At 38.5% G+C, this 22,027-nt stretch overlaps 1 long non-coding RNA gene across 1 annotated transcript in view; it reads right to left on the reverse strand.

Moving 5' to 3' along the window:
* Positions 1 to 22,027, reverse strand: part of LOC136793823 (uncharacterized) — a 71,423-nt gene that overhangs the window by 46,378 nt on the left and 3,018 nt on the right. The window contains exon 2 of the long non-coding RNA XR_010839696.1: positions 21,726 to 21,839. This is a non-coding gene — a long non-coding RNA (uncharacterized lncRNA). The remainder of the gene's footprint in view (positions 1 to 21,725; positions 21,840 to 22,027) is intronic.

The raw sequence follows: 22,027 nt of genomic DNA on the forward strand, positions 1-22,027 counted from the left end.
CAGGGCCTTCTAACCATTTTATATATGCAAAGTCTCCTAGAAAAATGCTAATTTGGTTGACTGCCACTTTGGGACCATCCTGGCTCTGGGGCTGGAGTTGTTTTCATCTGTTCCCTCTGGGTGCAGTTAAATGGCCACCTATTGACTGAGTTGGGAATTGCAGCTTCCCTACAGCCCCAGAAGCTTTTCAATTGAGCCACTGAATGAGAGAAATTAGCTTGGCAAACCTCTCCCTAACAGAGACCTCCTTAGTGACCCACTTTGCAAGTCTTTTTCCTTGTCCAGAAGAATTTCTCACAGAGCCTTCAAGTCTCACATTTCCTAACAGGGTTACCCAAGGGATAAGCTGAAATTATTGATATATAAACTGAAACACATAAAAGTAGTTTAAAAAATTACTGTTGTTTTGTTTGTCAAACCCTTGGAATAGGTCACCAAAGAGCCTTGTGAAATCCAAGTCTGTCATAAAATCAGGAATGTCAACCTAGGCAAGATTTAAGAAATCAGTAGTCTGAACCCTTCATTTCAAGAATGAGGAAACTGAGGCTCAGAGAGGTAAAGAGGAGGAACTTCACAGGGCTGTTATACTTTCATTCATTTATTACCAGATATTGTTCACCGAATTTCTACTTGGAGCTAGCTGCTGGGGAAGCAAAGGTGCATAAGGTCCAAAGAGCACTCTGTCTAGATGGGAGCCAGACTTGAAAGCAAGAAAAAAGAGTGTGGGAGTGCAGTGGTGGAGCTGTGCAAAGGACCTGCTCATGCCAGATCCACTGGGAACACTTGGTCCCATATAAGTCAACACACTTTAAAAAGCACACAGAATTTAAAAAAAAACAACATGGTATATCTGTACAGTGGAATATTATTTTGCTTTAAAAAGGAAGGAAATTCTGACACATGCTACAACATGGATGAATCTTGAGGACATTATGCTAAGTGAAATAAGCCAATCATAAAAGAATACTATATGATTCCACTTACATGAGGTACCTAAAGAAGGCATATTCAAAGAGACAGAAAGTAGAATCGTGGTTGCCAGGGGCTGGAGGAGGGCCAGGTGGGGAGTTATTGTTTAATAAACACAGAGTTTCAGTTTGGGGAGATGAAAAAGTTCTGGAGACAGATGGTGGTGACAGTTGCACAATCTTGTGAATATACTTAATACCACTGAACTGTATACTTAATCATTTTGATGGTAAATTTTATATTATACATATTTTACCACAATTTTTTAATAAGTACACAGAAAGGAATGAGAATGAACCAACTATAGCTCCACACAATATGACATGAAACTCTCACAATGTTGAGCAAACGAAGGCAGGCACAAAAGGATGCAGATTGTTTGCTTCCCTCTATATAATCCATGTATTAAAAGTCAGGGTGTGGGTCACCTCTGGGGGAGACAGACGAGATAGCATGGGCTTCTAGGGTTCTGGTAATGCTTCTGTTGCTCGATCAAGGAGTGACTCTGTAAAAATTGCACTGTGTACATATAATCTGTGCACTTTTCTGTACATATATTAAGCTTCAGGTTTTTGTTGTTGATTTATGGGACATAGACGAACTGCAGAGGAATCAGTAGAGAGTGAAGGGTTTTTAAACTTTCATAGGAGGAAAGGTTGAATATTTTCAGGATGGTCAAAGTAGTCTGTAGTCTTCAAATACCTGAAGGAGTGGCATGTAGAAGAGGGAGATGACTTTGCTATACCCAGAGGGGTAGAACTTGGAGGTGAAGGTGGGTAGGAGGTAGAGGAAGACAAATTCAGCTCATTATAAAGTATGCTTCAGGGACTTCCCTGGTGGCACAGTGGATAAGACTCTACGCTCCCAATGCAGGGGGCCTCGGTTTGATCCCTGGTCAGGGAACTAGGTCCCACATGCATGCTGCAACTAAGAGTTCATATGCCACAACTAAGGAGCTGGCGAGCCACAACTAAGGAGGCTGCAAGCCACAACTAAGACCTGGTGCAACCAAATAAATAAATAAAATATTTTTAAAAATAAAGTATGCTTCTGTTATAGGGTTAGAATGGGATCTCTTAGAAGATCATACAGTCAAGTGGAATGAGCACTCACTGACTTCCAGGCTAACTGCAATGGGTACGAACCCTGGCTTTGCAACTTGGACTAACTAAGTCACCCTATCAAGTCTCAGTTTCATATTTGTAAAATGGGGCTAGTGTTAACTACCTTGCTGGGTTATTTTCAGGATTAGTGACAATATATACAAATGCCTAGCTCAGGCCTTGGCCCATAGGAGGTGCTCAATAAATGATAGAAGTTATTTTCAGTAGAAAATTAAATAGAAGGTGGATAAAACCTCTGTAAGGTATTAGACTATGTATTCAAGCACTGATCCCTTTCAACTCCAAGAATCTATGATTCTTTGCATCTTTCTTTGTAACTTTCCCAAGATCACACAGCTACTGATTGGCAGGGCCTTATGTCCCTGAGATCAGTTCACTCTGGTAGCTGCCTCAGGCAAGAGGGTTACCAAGCAATCCCTTACCCAGTGGTAATTAGATAACCATAATGTGCATTAGGCCCTGAGGGATAGGGCCCTGTTCCTTTAAATTCTGAGTGTGCTCTGGAAAAGCTCAAAGAGGGGAAAACCTGGGAAGGTTGTTCAAGTGGTGGGCTGTGAACAGATAGGTTACAGCTTGAGGATACCATGGATCTCTGGGGCAGGGGAGGGGGGAAAAGGGAGAAGGGAAGGAGAGATGGAGGGGAATTTCTTTTAAAAAGTGAATTAAAGACAAAATTTGAAGACAAGCTTAGCCTGACTCACCATTTTTTAGGGTCCAGTTATTACTGGCCAAATTTATAAAGCATAAATAAGAGATGCTACTTTGATGCTACTCAGTTTCTTCATTTGTAGGAAAAGCAATAGATTCATTCCACAAAGGCAAGAAAAACCTGTGTTAGTTTAGCACTTTGGGCTAAGATTTCCCAAAGCCTCTTTCTTATCCTGATTCCAGGCTTACTAACCTTTACATTTCCAAAGGAAACGACTTGCTGGAGTGGGGCTTCTCAGTTTTACTCAAGGCTACCTTCCTGACCTCTGTTAAATATTTCTGCCTTGGATTTATGCCCTGGAAACAAGGTGACTCCTTGTGACAAGAGACCTGAGGAAACAAACACCTAGAAACAGTCTCCCTTTGTCTTAGGCATTATACATTCTAGTCAGACTGACCCTTTGAACTTGTTTATTCTCTATTGGTGCTCAAATGTTATGTCTTGGTCTATAAGACTTTCATATTGGATGAAAAATAAATGGTATGAATTTAGCTTGCTATAGCTTTGGCCCAGGCCAAAGGAAGAAATACCATCAGCTTCCTTTTGCAAGTAGCAACTTATTTTAGCATTTTCCCTCTTCAGACTAAAGTCCTTGGTAGAAACCAACATTACAGCCCAAGCCTACACAAAAACCTCAGATTTTAGTCATATGTCTCACAAGGATATTACGTCATTTCTTAGTTTACCAAACAAACATTTCCTGAAACACAGAGATCCACTGCAAGCTTTTGCCTAAAGGATTTTGGGGTGATCTGTAACTAGATCTCCTTACTTGGCTATCCCATCGCAGGTTTTTTTCTTTCAGCTTGGTCAGTGGGCCTGTCCTTTTCACAGGCAGAGGACAAAGCAGTTAGCTGTCTTATTTTTTGGATCCCAAGAAGCCCCTTGTTGACATTGTTAGGGTCCTGCAGGAAACCATGGCATACTCAAAATGAGTAATTTGAGTATAGTTAAAGGACTATTTACAAAGGTAAACAGAGTTTGGGGGAAAACAACAAAGGACTGGACAGTATCACAGGGTTAGTAGCTGTGAGAAAGAAAAAAAGAGTAGTTAGTTACAGCAGTGGTTGTCAAACTGTGTACGAATTACTTGCAGGGCTTGTTAAACATAGATTGCTGGGCCTCCCCCTGGAGTTTCTGCCTCAGTAGGTTTGGCGTAGGACTGGAGTATTTGTATTTTTCACAAATTAGCAGGTGATGGCAATGCTGCTGGTCTGGGGAGAAAACTGTGTGGAGAAGGCAGTTTGATTCTGGCTGTGCCCTCCATAGAGAGATGCAGCCAACCGGAGGAGAACCAGCAGGGAGGAGACCAGGGGAGTCTAATCCAAGCAGCTGAATAGCCCCCTCTGCAGTCTCTTCTGTTGCTCCTCATTGATGAAACTCAACCAGCAGCCAAAAGACAAGGGAACCCATTGATGCAATTCAGAAAGTTCAGCCTCTAGGATACAGATGAGAATGGAGAGTGGATCTGGAAGAGCAAATGTAAAATACCAGCACTTCTACCTCAAAATATCTTCAAGTACCTTGTCCTCACTATTTTTTTCATTCTGCCTTATATTTCTAACATGCTTTCCAGTGTACATGAACATTCACATACACGACATAACGTATTTCTCAAAGTAACCCTACAGGGTAAGTGGGAATGATATTTATGCTCATTACAAATGTGGAAACTGAGGCTCAAAATAGTAAAGGCTGCACATTTGATAAGAGCTGGGACTTCAACACAAGTTTTCTGGGTCCCAATTCATGACTCTTGCCGCCACTTCACACCTCAGACATGAGGGGATCACAGTGACATCAGTCTCCCCTCTTCTGGCTCCTGAGAAGCTGTCTCTGCCTCTTCATTGTCCCATGTACAAGTCCCTCATGATGCATCCTCTTCTGGAAGAGGTGGCTCCCTTCCTGACTGAGGAGCTCATCTCTTGCTCTAGGGCATATGGTGAATTTAGTCTCCTGCTAAGTCATTTCTTTGGGTTATTTGCTGGTTTTTAAACTCTTCAGTGGCAGGGCTCCTTACAGTCTTAATATGGGGGCTTTGAAGACACCAATAAACTGCAGCTCTTACCCCCTCTGCGTTCAGAACCTTATGAAAAACAGACATGAAGATAGAAGCGTTATCTTTGATAGGGTAAGGTCACAGTGCAAGAGCCCCACAGGTCAGGGCTCACAACCAGACTTCCTGACACTTGCCCCCTAGACCTTCTGGGGAAGCAGGGATGGATGCATGTGTGCAGGGGCTCAGGGCTGGAGGCACATGTCTGGCAGGCAGGCTAGTCTTAGGAGAAGATGAAGGAGGACCCGAGTGTGCTCAGTTCCTTCCCCAGTGGCCCAGTCAGCTGAGTCCCTCCTGCCCTGGGGAGAACTGAGAGGGAACTATCAGGAAGGCAAATGTTTTTCACAGTTTTGAAGAAGTAGAGATTCTATTTTATGGACCTGGGAGAGGGAGAGAATAACCTCACCCCACAATAATGCCCTTTGAGGAATATCTTGCTCTTAGCAGTAGGAACAATTGATGTAATTAATTCTCTCATATGATCTAGGTACTGTATTTTTAAAGATTTGACTCTCATTAGTATATTAGTATAGCCTCAGGCCTCTTTAGGTGATTAATACCACCTCAGGTGATAGTATATTATCACCTCTTTGGAATGCTACTTTTGTTTCCTTCACTTTGATTCATTTCTGATCTCTTGATCATTTTCTACAGTGCTTTGGATTAGAGCCTCCTTGAAGACTGATAAAATTCCCATGGTTTCCTTCTGAGGAGATCCTGCTTATTGAATCCAGAGTCTATCTCCTTTTCTTGTCCAGAATCTAGTAGACTATTGGGAAAAGTCCTTACAAGGGTTTCCTGGGAACTGGCTTTTTAAAACAAGTATCTGTGGGAAAATACTCTCCAAGTATGAAGGGGCTCTGTTTTTGCCTCTACTTATTTCTCAAGCTCCTTGGGGAAAAGAAAGTACTACAGGTCAAATCTTTTTACAAGTAAGCTCCATTGGACTGTCCAAATACATGGTATGGATTAGAGTTTTATTTCATTGACTGTGGCTTGAATTAGGTTAGGCATAAGCTGTGCTGTGGAGGACTCTTGGTTAAATAAAGATTTTCATTGGAAATTTATTTGTTTTAGAGGAATTTACCTGGTAAACACAGATCTCTTCTAGCTAATGTTTTCACCAGGCTGATTCAGACTGGGGAACAGGAGTGGGAAAACACTGTGGACACAGTCTGCTGGCTAGCAGTCAAGGCAGAGGAAAGAAAACATAGGCAAAGGTCTGTGTGAAATATGAATCTGAGTCACAGAGGGAGAGGAAGAAAATAGTATGTGTCATTCTGAAAAAGCTCCTCTAAGGGCAGTTTCTTTTGGCTATAACAGTTGCCTCTCTCCTGGAGAGAGTCACAGGGCCTCAGCTGGCTCTTCCTGCCCCATTTACGGACTTAAAAGGAAGCCACCTTCAGGCAATTCCCCCTTCCTCCCAAGAAAGAAAATAAAAGGAAATTGAGAGTACTGGTCTCTGAAGAACCTGGGTGGGGTTTTGAATGAACCCAAGAGAGTGCCCTCCCTCAGCTGAGAATGTCTGCAGTCACAACTGGGACTTGCTCTTCTGGTGCCCCCTTGGGCATGAGGGTGTTCTTTAAAGCTGCCTAAATCCTGACTATTGCAGTCACCAGAACTCTACCCATCATGTCTCCTTTTCTAGGCCTTGCCTCTCAGTGTGGAGCATTTCCTGACTAACTTTTGGCCATTCCCAAGGCTGCTCTCTTGGACTTTTTCTCTGGCCACTCCCTATAGGTCCTCCTCAATATATTCATTTTCCTAACAAATTCTTTCTTTCCGTTTGACATGCATCTCTGGTCACTAAGTCCCAGAAAGACCCTGCAGCAAACTGTGAATCAATAATAAATGAGCATTTCTAAAATTCATTTAAATATTTTACACTTTTATTGGGATATAACTTACATACCATAAAATTCACCCATTATTCACTTATAATAGTGTACAGTCAATGATTTTTAGTAAATTTATAGTGCTGTGCAACCACTGTTACAACCTAGATTTAGAACATTTCCCAAACCCCATAAAGTTCCCTCATGAGTATTTGCAGTCAATTTCACCTCCAGTTTCAGGCAACTGCTGATCTGATTTCTATTTCTACAGATTTGCCTTTTCTGATCATATCATATAAATGGAATCATACAATATATAGTGTTTTGTAACTGGCTTCTTTTACTGAGCATAATGTATTAGAGGCTCATCCATACAGCATGTGCTTCATTTCTTTTTTCTTTTTAAAATATTATTTATTTATTTTAAAATATTTATTTATTTATGTATTTATGGCTGCGCCATGTCTTAGTTGCAGCACAAGGGATCTTTGTTGCAGCATGTGGACTTCTTAGTCATGGTATGCAGGCTTCTTTAGTTGCAGCGTGTGAACTTTTGTTTTGGCATGTATGCGGGATCTAATTCCCTGACCAGGGATTGAACCTGGGCCCCCAGCATTGGGAGCGCAGAGTCTTACCCACTGGACCACCAGGGAAGTCCCTTCATTTCCTTTCATGGATGAAAAATGGTCCATTGTATAGATATACTACATGTTGTTTATCTATCATCAGTTTATGGACATTTGGGTTGCTTCCAGCTTTTGGCTATTATGAATAATGCCGCGATGGACATTTATGCACAAGTCTTTGTGTGAACATATATTTTCATTTCTCTTGGGTCGACACCTAGTAGTAGAATTTCTGGAAAATTTGTTTAGCTTATTTTAAAAAACCTATCAATCTGTTTTACAATGTGGCTCTTCCATTTTACTTTCCTGCCAAGAAATACATGAAGATTTTCCCACATCTTGTCTACCACTTGGTATTGTCTGTCCTTTTGATTATAGCTCTAGTGGGTATGTAATGCTATCGTATTGTGGCTTTAATTTGCATTTATCTAATGACTAATAGTGTTGAGCATCTTTTTTTAAGTGCCTTTTACCCATTCATATATCCTCTTTGGTGAAATGTACATTCTAATATTTCCCCTATTTTTAAATTGGGTTGTTAGTCTTCTTATTACTAAGTTATAAGAGTTCTTTGTATATTTTAGATAAAAGTCCTTTATCAGATATACTATTTGTAATATTTTCTCTCAGCCTGTATCTTGTCTTTTCAACTTATTAATATTATCTTTTGAAGCACACAAGTTTTCATTTTGATAAGGTCCAATTTATCAAATTTTTCTTCTGTGGATTGTGCTTTTGATGTCATATTTAGGAACTCTGGGACTTCCCCAGTGGCGCAGTGGTTAAGAATCTGCCTGCCAATGCAGGGGACATGGGTTCGAGCCCTGGTCCGGGAAGATCTCACATGCCACAGAGCAACTAAGCCCTTGCGCCACAACTACTAAGCCTGTGCTGTAGAGCCCTCGAGCCACAACTACTGAGCCTGCACCCCCAGAGCCCATGCTCTGCAACAAGAGAAGCCAATGCAATGAGAAGCCCGTGCACAGCAACGAAGAGTAGCCCCCACTTGCCACAGCTAGAGAAAGGCCGTGCGCAGCAACGAAGATCCAACACTGCCAAAAATAATAACAAACAAACAAACAAAAACTATGCCTAGCCTAAGTTCATGAAGATTTTATCTTATGTTTTCTTCTAGAACTTTTATAGTTTTACTTTTACATTTAGGTGTAAGATCCATTTTGAATTAATTTTTTTGTGTATAGTGTGAGATAAAGGTCTAAGTTAATTTTTTTTTTTTTAGACTTTTTTCCATTGTATTTCTTAGAAATTTTATTTGGACAAAAGTCAATACAAGTTAATAGGCACATGTATTATTTATCTTAGAATTAAAATAAGTTTTTAAAGATAAACTCTGGTTTTTGGCCTCTATGGGCCATGAAGGATTCATAATTATATTGTGCACCTATTTATGGTGATCTTACTGGGATCATACACTGAGTTTAACAATTTGGTTGGTTATTAAGAGGTCAACTCTTTCAAAAGGACTGAAACTGCAATTGGATAGGCCACCACTAGGTGGATTTAGGTCTCAGGTGGGGGTAGGGGTGTATGTTTTATTTATTTATTTATTTTTTTCTGTGTTTTATTCCCGTCCTACCACTAATCTCTTCATGACATTTTTTTTCTTAGATTCCATATATATGTGTTAGCATACGGTATTTGTTTTTCTCCTTCTGACTTACTTCACTCTGTATGACAGACTCCAGGTCTATCCACCTCATTACAAATAACTCAGTTTCATTTCTTTTATGGCTGAGTAATATTCCATTGTATATATGTGCCACATCTTCTTTATCCATTCATCTGTTGATGGACACTTAGGTTGCTTCCATGTCCTGGCTATCATAAATAGAGCTGCAATAAAAATTTTGGTACATGACTCTTTTTGAATTATGGTTTTCTCAGAGTATATGCCTAGTAGTGGGATTGCGGGGTCATATGGTAGTTCTATTTGTAGTTTTTTAAGGAACCTCCATACTGTTCTCCATAATGGCTGTATCAATTTACATTCCCACCAGCAGTGCAAGAGTGTTCCCTTTTCTCCACACCCTCTCCAGCATTTATTGTTTCTAGAGTTTTTGATGATGGCCAATCTGACCGGTGTGAGGTGATATCTCATTGTAGTTTTGATTTGCATTTCTCTAATGATTAATGATGTTGAGCATTCTTTCATGTGTTTATTGGCAATCTGTATATCTTCTTTGGAGAAATGTCTATTTAGTTCTTCGGCCCATTTTTGGATTGGGTTGTTTGTTCTTTTGTTATTGAGCTGCCTGAGTTGCTTATAAATTTTGGAGATTAATCCTTTGTCAGTTGCTTCATTTGCAAATATTTTCTCCCATTCTGAGGGTTGTCTTTTGGTCTTGTTTAGGGTATCCTTTGCCGTGCAAAAGCTTTTAAGTTTCATTAGATCCCATTTGTTTATTTTTGTTTTTATTTCCATTTCTCTAGGAGATGGGTCAAAAAGGATCTTGCTGTGATTGATGTCATAGAGTGTTCTGCCTATGTTTTCCTCTAAGAGTTTGATAGTGTCTGGCCTTACATTTACGTCTTTAACCCATTTTGAGTTTATTTTTGTGTGTGGTGTTAGGGAGTGTTCTAATTTCATACTTTTACAGGTAGCTGTCCAGTTTTCCCAGCACCACTTATTGAAGAGGCTGTCTTTTCTCCACTGTATATCCTTCCCTCCTTTATCAAAGACAAGGTGACCATATGTGTGTGGGTTTATCTCTGGGCTTTCTAACCTGTTCCATTGATCTATATTTCTGTTTTTGTGCCAGTACCTTACTGTCTTGATTACTGTGGCCTTGTAGTATAGTCTGAAGTCAGGGAGCCTGATTCCTCCAGCTCCATTTTTCGTTCTCAAGATTGCTTTGGCTATTCGGGGTCTTTTGTGTTTCCATACAAATTGTGAAATTTTTTGTTCTAGTTCTGTAAAAAATGCCAGTGGTAATTTGATAGGGATTGCATTGAATCTGTAGATTGCTTTGGGTAATAGAGTCATTTTCACAATGTTGATTCTTCCCATCCAAGAACATGGTATATTTCTCCACCTATTTGTATCATCTTTAATTTCTTTCATCAGTGTCTTATAGTTTTCTGCATACAAGTCTTTTGTCTCCTTAGGTAGGTTTATTCCTAGATATTTTATGCTTTTTGTTGCAATGGTAAATGGGAGTGTTTTCTTAATTTCCCTCTCAGATTTTTCATCATTAGTGTATAAGAATGCCAGAGATTTCTGTGCATTAATTTTGTATCCTGCTACTTTACCAAATTCATTGATTAGTTCTAGTAGTTTTCTGGTAGCATCCTTAGTATTCTCTATGTCATGTCATCTGCAAACAGTGACAGCTTTACTTCTTCTTTTCCTATTTGGATTCCTTTTATTTCTTTATGTTCTCTGATTGCTGTGGCTAGAACTTCCAAAACTAGGTTGAATAAGAGTGGTGAGAGTGGGCAACCTTGTCTTGTTCCTGATCTTAGTGGAAATGGTTTCAGTTTTTCACCATTGAGAACAATGCTGGCTGTGGGTTTGTCATATATGGCCTTAATTATGTTGAGGAAAGTTCCCTCTATGCCTACTTTCTGCAGGGTTTTTATCATAAATGGGTGTTGAATTTTGTCAAAAGCTTTCTCTGCATCTATTGAGATGATCATATGGTTTTCCTCCTTCAGTTTGTTGATATGGTGTATCACGTTGATTGATTTGCGTATATTGAAGAATCCTTGCATTCCTGGAATAAACTCCACTTGATCATGGTGTATGATCCTTTTAATGTGCTGTTGCATTCTGTTTGCTGGTATTTTGTTGAGATTTTTGCATCTATGTTCATCAGTGACATTGGCCTGTAGTTTTCTTTCTTTGTGACGTCTTTGTCTGGTTTTGGTATCAGGGTGATGGTGGCCTCACAGAATGAGTTTGGGAGTGTTCCTCCCTCTGCTATCTTTTGGAAGAGTTTGAGAAGGATAGGTGTTAGCTCTTCTCTAAATGTTTGATAGAATTCGCCTGTGAAGCCATCTGGTTCTGGGCTTTTGTTTGTTGGAAGATTTTTAATCACAGTTTCAATTTCAGTGCTTGTGATTGGTCTGTTCATATTTTCTATTTCTTCCTGGTTCAGACTCGGCACCTTGTGCATTTCTAAGAATTTGTCCATTTCTTCTAGGTTGTCCATTTTATTGGCATACAGTTGCTTGTAGTCATCTCTAATAATCTTTTATATTTCTGCAGTGTCAGTTGTTACATCTCCTTTTTCATTTCTAATTCTATTGATTTGAGTCTTCTCCCTTTTTTTCTTGATGAGTCTGGCTAATGGTTTATCAATTTTATTTATCTTCTCAAAGAACCAGCTTTTACTTTTATTGATCTTTGCTATTGTTTCCTTCATTTCTTTTTCATTTATTTCTGATCTGATCTTTATGATTTCTTTCCTTCTGCTAAATTTGGGGGTTTTTTGTTCTTCCTTCTCTAATTGCTTTAGGTGCAAAGTTAGGTTGTTTATTCGAGATGTTTCCTGTTTCTTAAGGTATGATTGTATTGCTATAAACTTCCCTCTTAGAACTGCTTTTGCTGTATCCCATAAGTTTTGGGTCGTCGTGTCTCCACTGTCATTTGTTTCTAAGTACTTTTTGATTTCCTCTTTGATTTCTTCAGTGATCACTTCGTTATTAAGTAGTGTATCGTTTAGCCTCCATGTGTTTGTATTTTTTACAGATCTTTTCCTGTAATTGATATCTAGTCTCATAGCGTTGTGGTTGGAAAAGATACTTCATACGATTTCAATTTTCTTAAATTTGCCAAGGCTAGATTTGTGACCCAAGATATGATCTATCCTGGAGAATGAGCACTTGAGAAAAATGTGTATTCTGTTTTTTTGGATGGAATGTCCTATAAATATCAAGTAAATCCACGTTGTATAATGTATCATTTAAAGCTTGTGTTTCCTTATTTATTTTCATTTTGGATGATCTGTCCATTGGTGACAGTGGGGTGTTAAAGTCCCCTACTATGATTGTGTTACTGTCGGTATCCCCTTTTATGGCTGTTAGGATTTGCCTTATGTATTGAGGTGCTCCTATATTGGGTGCATAAATATTTACAATTGTTATATCTTCTTCATGGATCGATCCCTTGATCATTATGTAGTGTCCTTCTTTGTCTCTTGTAATAGTTTTTATTTTAAAGTCTATTTTGTCTGATATGAGAATTGCTACTCCAGCTTTCTTCTGATTTCCATTTGCATGGAATATCTTTTTCCAACCCCTCACTTTCAGTCTGTAAGTGTCCCTAGGTCTGAAGTGGGTCTCTTGTAGACAGCATATATATGGGTCCTGTTTTTGTATCCATTCAGCCAGTCTGTGTCTTTTGGTGGGAGCATTTAATCCATTTACATTTAAGGTAATTATTGATATGTGTGTTCCTATTACTATTCACTTAATTGTTTCAGGTTGTTCTTGTAGGTCTTTTCCTTCTCTTGTGTTTCTTGCTTAGAGAAGTTCCTTTAGCATTTGTTGTAAAGCTGGTTTGGTGTTGCTGAACTCTCTCAGCTTTTGCTTGTCTCTAAAGGTTTTAATTTCTCCATCAAATCTGAATGAGATCCTTGCTGGATAGAGTAATCTTGGTTGTAGGTTTTCTTCCTTCATCACTTTAAATATGTCCTGCCACTCCCTTCTGGCTTGTAGAGTTTCTGCTGAAAGATCAGCTGTTAACCTTATGGGGATTCCCTTGTGTGTTATTTGTTGTTTTTCCCTTGCTGCTTTTAATATGTTTTCTTTGTATTTAATTTTTGACAGTTTGATTATTATGTGTCTTGGCGTGTTTATTCTTGGGTTTATCCTGTATGGGACTCTCTGTGTTTCCTGGACTTGATTGACTATTTCCTTTCCTATATTAGGGAAGTTTTCAACTATAATCTCTTCAAATATTTTCTCCATCCCTTTCTTTTTCTCTTCTTCTTCTGGGACCCCTATGATTCGAATGTTGGTGCGTTTAATGTTGTCCCAGAGGTCTCTGAGACTGTCCTCAGTTCTTTTCATTCTTTCTTCTTTCTTCTGCTCTGCAGTAGTTATTTCCACTATTTTATCTTCCAGGTCACTTATCCGTCCTTCTGCCTCAGTTATTCTGCTATTGATCCCATCTAGAGTATTTTTCATTTCATTTATTGTGTTGCTCATCGTTGCTTGCTTCCTCTTTATTTCTTCTAGGTCCTTGTTAACTGTTTCTTGCAATTTGTCTATTCTATTTCCAAGATTTTGAATCATCTTTACTATCATTATTCTGAATTCTTTTTCAGGTAGACTGGCTATTACCTCTTCATTTGTTAGGTCTGGTGTGTTTTTATCTTGCTCCTTCATCTGCTGTGTGTTTTTCTGTCTTCTCATTTTGCTTATCTTACTGTGTTTGGGGTCTCCTTTTTGCAGGCTGCAGGTTCGTAGTTCCCTCTGTTTTTGGTGGCTGTCCCCAGTGGCTGAGGTTGGTTCAGTGGGTTGAGCAGGTTTCCTGGTTGGGGGGACTAGTGCCTCTGTTCTGGTGGATGAGGCTGGATCTTGTCTTTCTGGTGGGCAGGTCCAGGTCTTGTGGTGTGTTTGGGGATATTGGTAGCCTTATTATGATTTCAGGCAGCCTCTCTGGTAATGGATGGGGCTGTAGACCTGTCTTGCTCTTTGTTGGGCATAGGGTGTCCAGCACTGTTCGTTGCTGGTCCTTGAGTGAAGCTGGGTCTTGGTGTTGAGATGGAGATCTCTGGGAGATTTTCGCCGTTTGATATTGCGTGGAGCTGAGAGGTCTCTTGTGGACCAGTGTCCTGAGGTTGGTTCTCCCACCTCAGAGACACCGCCTTGACACCTGGCTGGAGTGCCAAGAGCCTTTAATCCACACGGCTTTTGGGAGGTCTGAGGTCTTCTGCCAGTGTTTGGTGGGTGTTCTATAGGAGAAGTTCCACATGTAAATGTATTTCTGATATATCTGTGAGGAGGAAGGTGATCCCCGAGTCTTACTCTTCCACCATCTTCTCCTAAGTTAACTTTTTTTTTGCATATGGGTATCAAATTGTCCCAGCATCATTTGCTGAAAAGATGGTCCCTTCTCTATTGAACCGTTTTGGCTACTTCATTGAAAATCAATTGATGGGGACGTCCCTGGTGCTGCAGTGGTTAAGAGGCTGCCTGCCAATGCGGGGGACACAGCTTTGATGCCTGGTCTGGGAAGATACCACATGCCATGGAGCAACTAAGCCCATGTGCCACAACTACTGAGCCTGTGCTCTAGAGCCTGCGAGCCACAACTACTGAGCCAGTGTGCCAAAACTACTGAAGCCCGTGCACCTAGAGCCCATGCTCTGCAACAAGAGAAGCCACTGCAATGAGAAGCCCGCGCACCACAATGAAAAGTAGACCCCACTCGCTGCAACTAGTGAAAGCCTGATCAGCAACAAAGACCAATGCAGCCAGAAAGAAAGAAAGAAAGAAAGAAAATCAATTGACCACAAATGTAAGAATTTATTCCTGACTCTCAATAATGTTCCATTAATATATATGACTATCTTTATGCTAATACCACACTGTCTTGATTACTGTAGGTTTACAGTAAGTTTTGAAACTGGCTATTGTAAGTCATCCAGCTTTGTTATTCTTTTTCAAAATTGTTTTGGATATTCTATATAAAATTTAGGATCAACTTGTCTGCTTCTGCCAGAAAGGCTGCTAAGATTTTGCATACAGTCTATAGATCAATTTGAGGAGAATTGCAATAATAACAATATTGATTCTTTCCAATCCATGAACATGGAATATGTATCCATTCACTTATATGTCCTATCTATTAACAGAAAGAAAAACTGACAAAATTGAAAAGAGAAATACAGTGCTACAATAATAGATGAAGATTTCAATATCCACTTTCAATAGTGCATTAAAAAAACAGACAGAAGATTTATAATGAAATATAGGCCTTGAACAACCCTATATACCAATTAGAACTAACAGACATATATAGAACACTGTACCCAACAACAGCAGAATACACATTCTTCTCAAGTGCAGATGGACTAGTCTCTAGGATAGAGTATATGTTAAGCTACAACACAAATCTTAATACATTTTAAAAGGCTGAAATCATAAATGCATGCAAGGTATCTTTTCTAACCACAATGGAATGAAAGTATAAATCAAAAACAGAAGGAAAACTGGAAATGTATGGAAATTAAACAACATACTCTTAACCAATAGGTCAAAGAAGAAAATACAAGGAAATTTAAAAATACCTTGAGATGAATGGAAACAAAAAGACAACATACAAAACTTATGGGGTGCAGAAAAATAGTGCTAAAAGGAAAACTGTAAACATATACATTAAAAAAGAAAAAGAATTTCAAATCAATAACATAACTGTACACATTAAGCAACTAAAAAAGAAGAAAAATCTAAACCCAAAGCTAACAGAAGGAAACAATAAAGATTTGAGCAGAGATAAATGCAATGGAGAACAGATAAACAACAGAAAAATCAATGAAACCAAATTTAGTCTTTCAAATGATCAACAAAACTGACAAATAACTAAAATCAGAAATGAAAGAGGGGACATTACAACTGATACCACAGAAATGAAAAGGCTTATAAGAGAATACTATGAACTGATGTGAGCCGACAATTTGGATAACCCAGAAGAAATGAATAAATTCCTAGCAACACACAACCTACAAAGACTGAATCATGAAGAAACAGAAAATCTGAACACTCATAATTAGTAAGGAGATTGAATCAGTAATCAAAAACCCCCCAACAAAGAAAAGCGCAGGACCAGATGGTTTCATTGGTAAATCTACTAAACACTTAAAAAAGAATGAATACCAATCCTCTTCAAATTCCTCCCTGATACCTAAGTCAGAGAAAGACACTACAAGAAAAAAAAAGTATATATCAATATCCCTTATGAATACTGATGTAAACACCTTCAACAAAATACTAACAAACAGAGTTCAATAGCACATTAAAAAGACTATACACCATGACCAAGTGGGATTTCTTTTTGGAATGTAAGAATGATTCAACATACAAAGATCAGTCAATGTACTATACCACATTAACAGAATGAGGAAGTAGCTCATTCAGATTCAATATAATTATGCATATGGCTGGATTCATGTCTGCCATTTTGCTATTTGTTCTCTATGTACCATGTTTTTTTTCTGTTCCTCTTTTATTGTCTTTTGTTATGTTTAATAAATATTTTTGTTTACTATATTTTTGGTGTTATATCAATGTACCATGAATATCTTTCCATGATGATAGATACAGATTCTGTTCTAGAACTGAGAATAATAAAAACATGCTCTCTATCCCTGAGGGTTCAGTTCTAATAGGGGAGAGGCATAAAAATAGATCATTTCAATTCAATTTTAGTAGAGGTTGTATAAGGTACAAACATGGGGCAGGGAAGGCTTCATAGAGGAAGTGATGTCTGAGTTCTGTTTTAAAGGGTAAATAGCAATTTTCCAGTTAAGTAAAGAGTAGAAGGATATTCCAAACAGTCAGCATGTGCAAAAACATGAGGAGTTAAAAGTGCGGCATGTTCATGGAACTATCCACAGCTCAATATCCCTAAAACAACAACAAAAAATGCTAACGTAAGCCTTGCAGGAAAAGAGGCTAGAGAGGTGGGCAATGGGAGAGTTATCAAGGTCTAGATTCCCCAATAAGGAGTTTGCAGTTTATCCATCAGACTACTTTGAACTGAGAATAATATGATCAATTCTGAAATAGAACATTCTCTGAAGGATTAGCTGAAAAGAGAAGAAATTGGTGGTGGTGGGTGACTAATTAGAAGATTTTTATAATAATCCAGGACAAAGATGAGATAGTAAAGCAAGATGGCAGGGGAAGTGGAGCAATGGGGGGATGTTTTAAGCATGTTATCAGGGGTAAATGGAGGCAATTTAGCTTGAGTGGGAAATCAGAATTATTAGTGAGAGCTGACAAGGGATTTGCAGGGAAAACACTGCCAAATGATAAATGCAAAGAGCAAGGGGTTGAAGAAAGCTAAATGGAGTTTAGAAGTTGAGGGGGTTGGGAATGGGATGGATGACTTAGAGCCTAGGTGAGAGTCTGGCCAAGGATAGAAGGTGAGAACTGGGGCCACAGGTATGTGTGTGTCCTGTAATTCCTCTATCAGGTGGTTCCCATGCACATTCCTGGGACAGCATGGAAACCTTTGAGTAAGAGAGCTTGAACAACTGTTGTCTGTCTTCAACAGTCCCATCAACTGAGGGCAGGAATTTTTGGAAAAATGTTAGATGAAGGAATGATTCCCTAGAGATAAACTCTGAAAATAAGTGGGCTGAATTCTCTGTGGGCACAGGGGTGGAATCTAAGGCTTTCAAAGTGAAAGCTAATGTTTATGTATAAAATATTTCTGAAGAAATAGATCACAGCAGTTGTTTCTACTGAAGGGAAGTGGATGGCTGGGGAATGGGAAGGGAGGAAGACTTTTCTGAGTATAACTTTTTGTACATTTTGAATTTTGAATAAACTGAATTTAACATCTATTCGAAATACAAGTTTTAAAAAAGGAAGCTGAGGAAATGTACTAGAGAAAAATACTTACCACCCCTTCACACATCTGTATGTATTTTCAGGTGAGACACCCCTGCTTAGACAGCCCTGTTTGTTCCTGTAGGGGAATAAACTAGTTTGCCCCCTACTGTCCTAGGACCACTGCACCTTCTTAAAATGTACTGAGTCACTTCTCTGCCCTATTTTCAGCTCAGTGAGAGCCACCTTCCTCCCTGACTGGAAGAAGAGACAGAGGAAATCCAGTTCTTGAGGGTTTAATAGGTTCAATTCCTGTGACAGTATGTCATTCTGAGTGAAATTACCTGGGACAGAGGTAGAGATGGGAAAAGGAGAAAGAAGAGCCCATATTTACAGAAAAAATATACAGTCTAAATTTACAAGCTTAAAAAAGAACATCCATATCCGCTACATTTTAGGGTAGGACTTGGGGCCAGACTCTCAGAACAGGAAGCCACAGACAACCTCTTTATTGTCAATACCATGAAAGTACAGGTGAAATGTTCCAGGCTCAGAATCTAGATTTAGGGCTGTAATTTCAGTTCTACCCCTAAGGTTGTGTGACCTTGGTCAAGTGGCTTCCAAAATCTAAGTATCAGTATCCTTTTCTACAAAATTAGCTGATTGGATGTATAGATGAACTCTAAATATTCTTTCAGTTTCCACATCTTTTAATTCTAAATCTTAGCAGGGCCTGCCATATAGTTCTGTAGCTTCTCCTAATAGGCATTTCACTGCTGGGCTTTCAACATTTGTTTCTTAGCTCTACTTTCAATATTTAGTTTCGGGAGGTGAAAGCTAGAGGAGGAACAGTAGGAATTGGTGGGTATTCAATCTTTGTGCCTGGGCCACAGGGTAGGAAGCTCTGGTTGTCGTTTCAGCAATAATTCCTTCATAACCTGGTCAGTTGGAGATAATTTTGTCTTCCCCCCGCAATTTCTTTTTCTGAGAACTCTTTTGTCTTCTTCCCTTGCAACCATCACCCTACCCCTAAACTCTTGCTGTTCACTGGCCTATACTCATATATTGATTGTTGTCACTGAATTATAAATATAATGATTATTTCAACAAATAATTGAGCACCTACTATGTACTAGATAAGCAGTTTTCAAACATTTTGGTTTTAGGACCCTTCTATATGCTTAAAAATTATTGAGGGCCCCCCAAAGCTTTTGTTTACATGGGTTATATCTATAGATATTTACTGAATTAACAAAGTAAAACTGAGAAAAATCTAAGCTATTGATTTTAAAATAGCAAAAGTAAACCTATTACATGTTAACAACATAAAAAAATAAAAAACTATATATTCAAAATGAAAAAAGTGAGAGAAGTAGCATTGTTTTACAAATCTGCAAATCTCTTTGTGTTAGGCTTAATATAAGACAGCTGGAATCTCTTATGCTTGGTTCTGCATTTAATCTATCACTTTGGGGTTTGCAATAGTTTCCTGGGGCTGCTGTAACAAATTACCTTGGTGGCTCAAAACAACAGAAATATAATCCCTTATAGTTTTGGAGTCCAGTTCAACATCAGTCTCACTGGGCAGAAATCAAGGTGTGCTCAGGGAAGCACTCCCACTGGAAGCTCGAGAGGAAAACTCATTCCTGCCTCTTCCAGCTTCTGGTAGCTGCTGGTATTATTTGTGACTACTTGTTCCAATCTCTGCCTCTGTCTTTACATCAATTTCTCCTCTTTTTTCTATAAATTTATTTATTTATTTATTTTTGGGCTGCGTTGGGTCTTCGTTGCTGCACGCAGGCTTTCTCTAGTTGTGGTGAGTGCGGGCTACTCTTTGTTGTGGTGCAGGGGCTTCTCATTATGCTGGCTTCTCTTGTTGCAGAGCATGGACTCCAGGCACACAGGCTTCAGTAGTTGTGGCACGTGGGCTCAGTAGCTGTGGCTTGCGGGCTCTAGAGCTCAGGCTCAGCAGTTGTGGTGCACGGGCTTAGTTGTTCCACGGCATGTGGGATCTTTCCGGGCCAGGGCTCGAACCCGTGTCCCTTGCATTGGCAGGCAGACTCTCAACCACTGCACCACCAGAGAAGCCCTGCCTCTCTCTTATAATAACACTTATGATGGCACTTAGGGCCCACTGGGATAATCCAGGATAACTTCTTTATTGCAAGATCCTTAACTTAATCACTTCTGTGCAACTTTTACTATATAACATTCACAAAGTCCAAAGATTAGGATATGACCATATCCTTGGGAGACAGTATCAGCCTACCACAGGTTGGTATGTTGTTTGAAGTTTATGAATAAAACCTGGTCTCACACAGATATGTAGTTCAGGGAAAAAGAGTATTTTAATAGCCTTTTCAAATAATTGTGTATATTCTTCTTTGATACCATACCAAAACTCAACAAGCAGTAGTTTCTTAAAGGTTTGTTGCAATTTCAAAATATATCAGTGAACTTTTTGTATAGGGTTACATTAAAATCACTGGTCTATATTAATTTTAAATAGATCTTCAGTCCATGCATAATATTATAACATCATGCATTGATCATTTGGAAAATATTGTTTCACTGAGTTATACAGATCTTCTGAATACTGACACTTTTAATCATATACAATCAAAAAATAACATTCATTAATATCACCACTGATTTGTCAGAACAGTTCTTACACATTAGAGATTATCAGACTCCTGGTAGCAGATACACATTTTTCAAAATTCCAATTTACTCTTGAAAGTTTGAATTTTATTAGTGGTAATGAATACTGTCAGTTATTTTTCTTGAGGCGACAGACACACTGCTCTTTTTCAAGAAAGCCATTGTTTGTTAATCATTATTTCAATTAAAATTGTATTCCATTTAGAAAAGTGGCTGGTTCAGCTTTCAAGTCAAACCGCACCAGTGCTTTTTCTTGAGAAACCTTGGTTACATGTGAGAACTGATTTATGTGTACTCTCCATTTTGTCACACACAGTATTTAAAAGAAATGTACTCAAGGGTTGATATTTAATAAAATTTAAAATTCTTACTGCTTCATTAAAGATATTCTTTTCTGAAACTGGCTTTTTTTTTTTTAAATGTGTCAGTGGTGAAGAGTACAGTTGGGAGCTTCTGCCTTGACTTGTGCCAAGCTGCCAGCAGTTTTGCCCAGTATTGCTTTTATACAATTAGTGCAAATATCAGCACAGTTGTTCCAGAATAAACTATGAGATAAAAAAAATTGTACAATGTTTTATTTCAGCATCACTTTAGTTTATTGCCAGGCATTTATATAGATCTTCAAGTATTAGCTGCCACCTGACAGATACAAGCAAAGCAACAAGACTAGCTACATCTACAATTATATAATTTTTGTCCATCTTAAAGACAGTAGAATTCTGCAGATAGGATATTCACTCAGTCTTTATGTTTGCAACAGAATTTCTAATTTGGTGAGTTACTGCATCTTTGGAAAACAGCACTGCCATGATTTCTTTGACTGATTTTTCATCTAGCAGACATTCACTCAGTAATGTACAGGCTTTATTAGTCTCTCAGCCATTGTATGCCCTTCTCCAGCCAGTGCAATAAAATAATTTAACCTGTAAAATGCTTCAGTTGGTCTTTCATTTCTACTTTGAAAAGTGGTAACAAAAAAGCTTTGGCTTTTAAAGAGGTTATCATTTTTTAAATATTCAATTCCCTTTTCTTTAAACTCTGAATGATTGGTCTCAAAATGATGCCTCAACCTACGTGGCACCATAATAGTGCTTGAAAATATTCTGTTGAATAAGACAAAATAAGGTAAATCATTAACATCTCTAACGTCAAGGAAAATAAATAAGCTTTTGTCACATTTTCCTTTCTTATTTACAGTTTCACCCTGATTATTCCCTTTACCTGAGTCAGAATCCTCTGATATTGATGTCAGTATCATCTTTGTCAGCATCTTTAGATGTGGGAGATTGAGAAAGCAAGTCTTCTAATCTCCCTCTTGTGAATCAATGAAAGAATCTAAAATTTTAAAAAAATTATAAACAAAATTTTATTTTAGAATAAAAGATTAAATTCTAAAAATAAGTTTTAGATAAAATTTAAATATTTAGAAAAGTTTTCAATAAATTAAAAATATTCTTGCAAAACAAGTAAACAAAATGAACTTTTTTCTTGTGTTTCTACATAGGCACAAGGAGAATTTAGGG

Source organism: Kogia breviceps, chromosome 3, assembly GCF_026419965.1.
Source record: "Kogia breviceps isolate mKogBre1 chromosome 3, mKogBre1 haplotype 1, whole genome shotgun sequence".
In the NCBI taxonomy this organism is placed as follows: Eukaryota; Metazoa; Chordata; class Mammalia; order Artiodactyla; family Physeteridae; genus Kogia; species Kogia breviceps.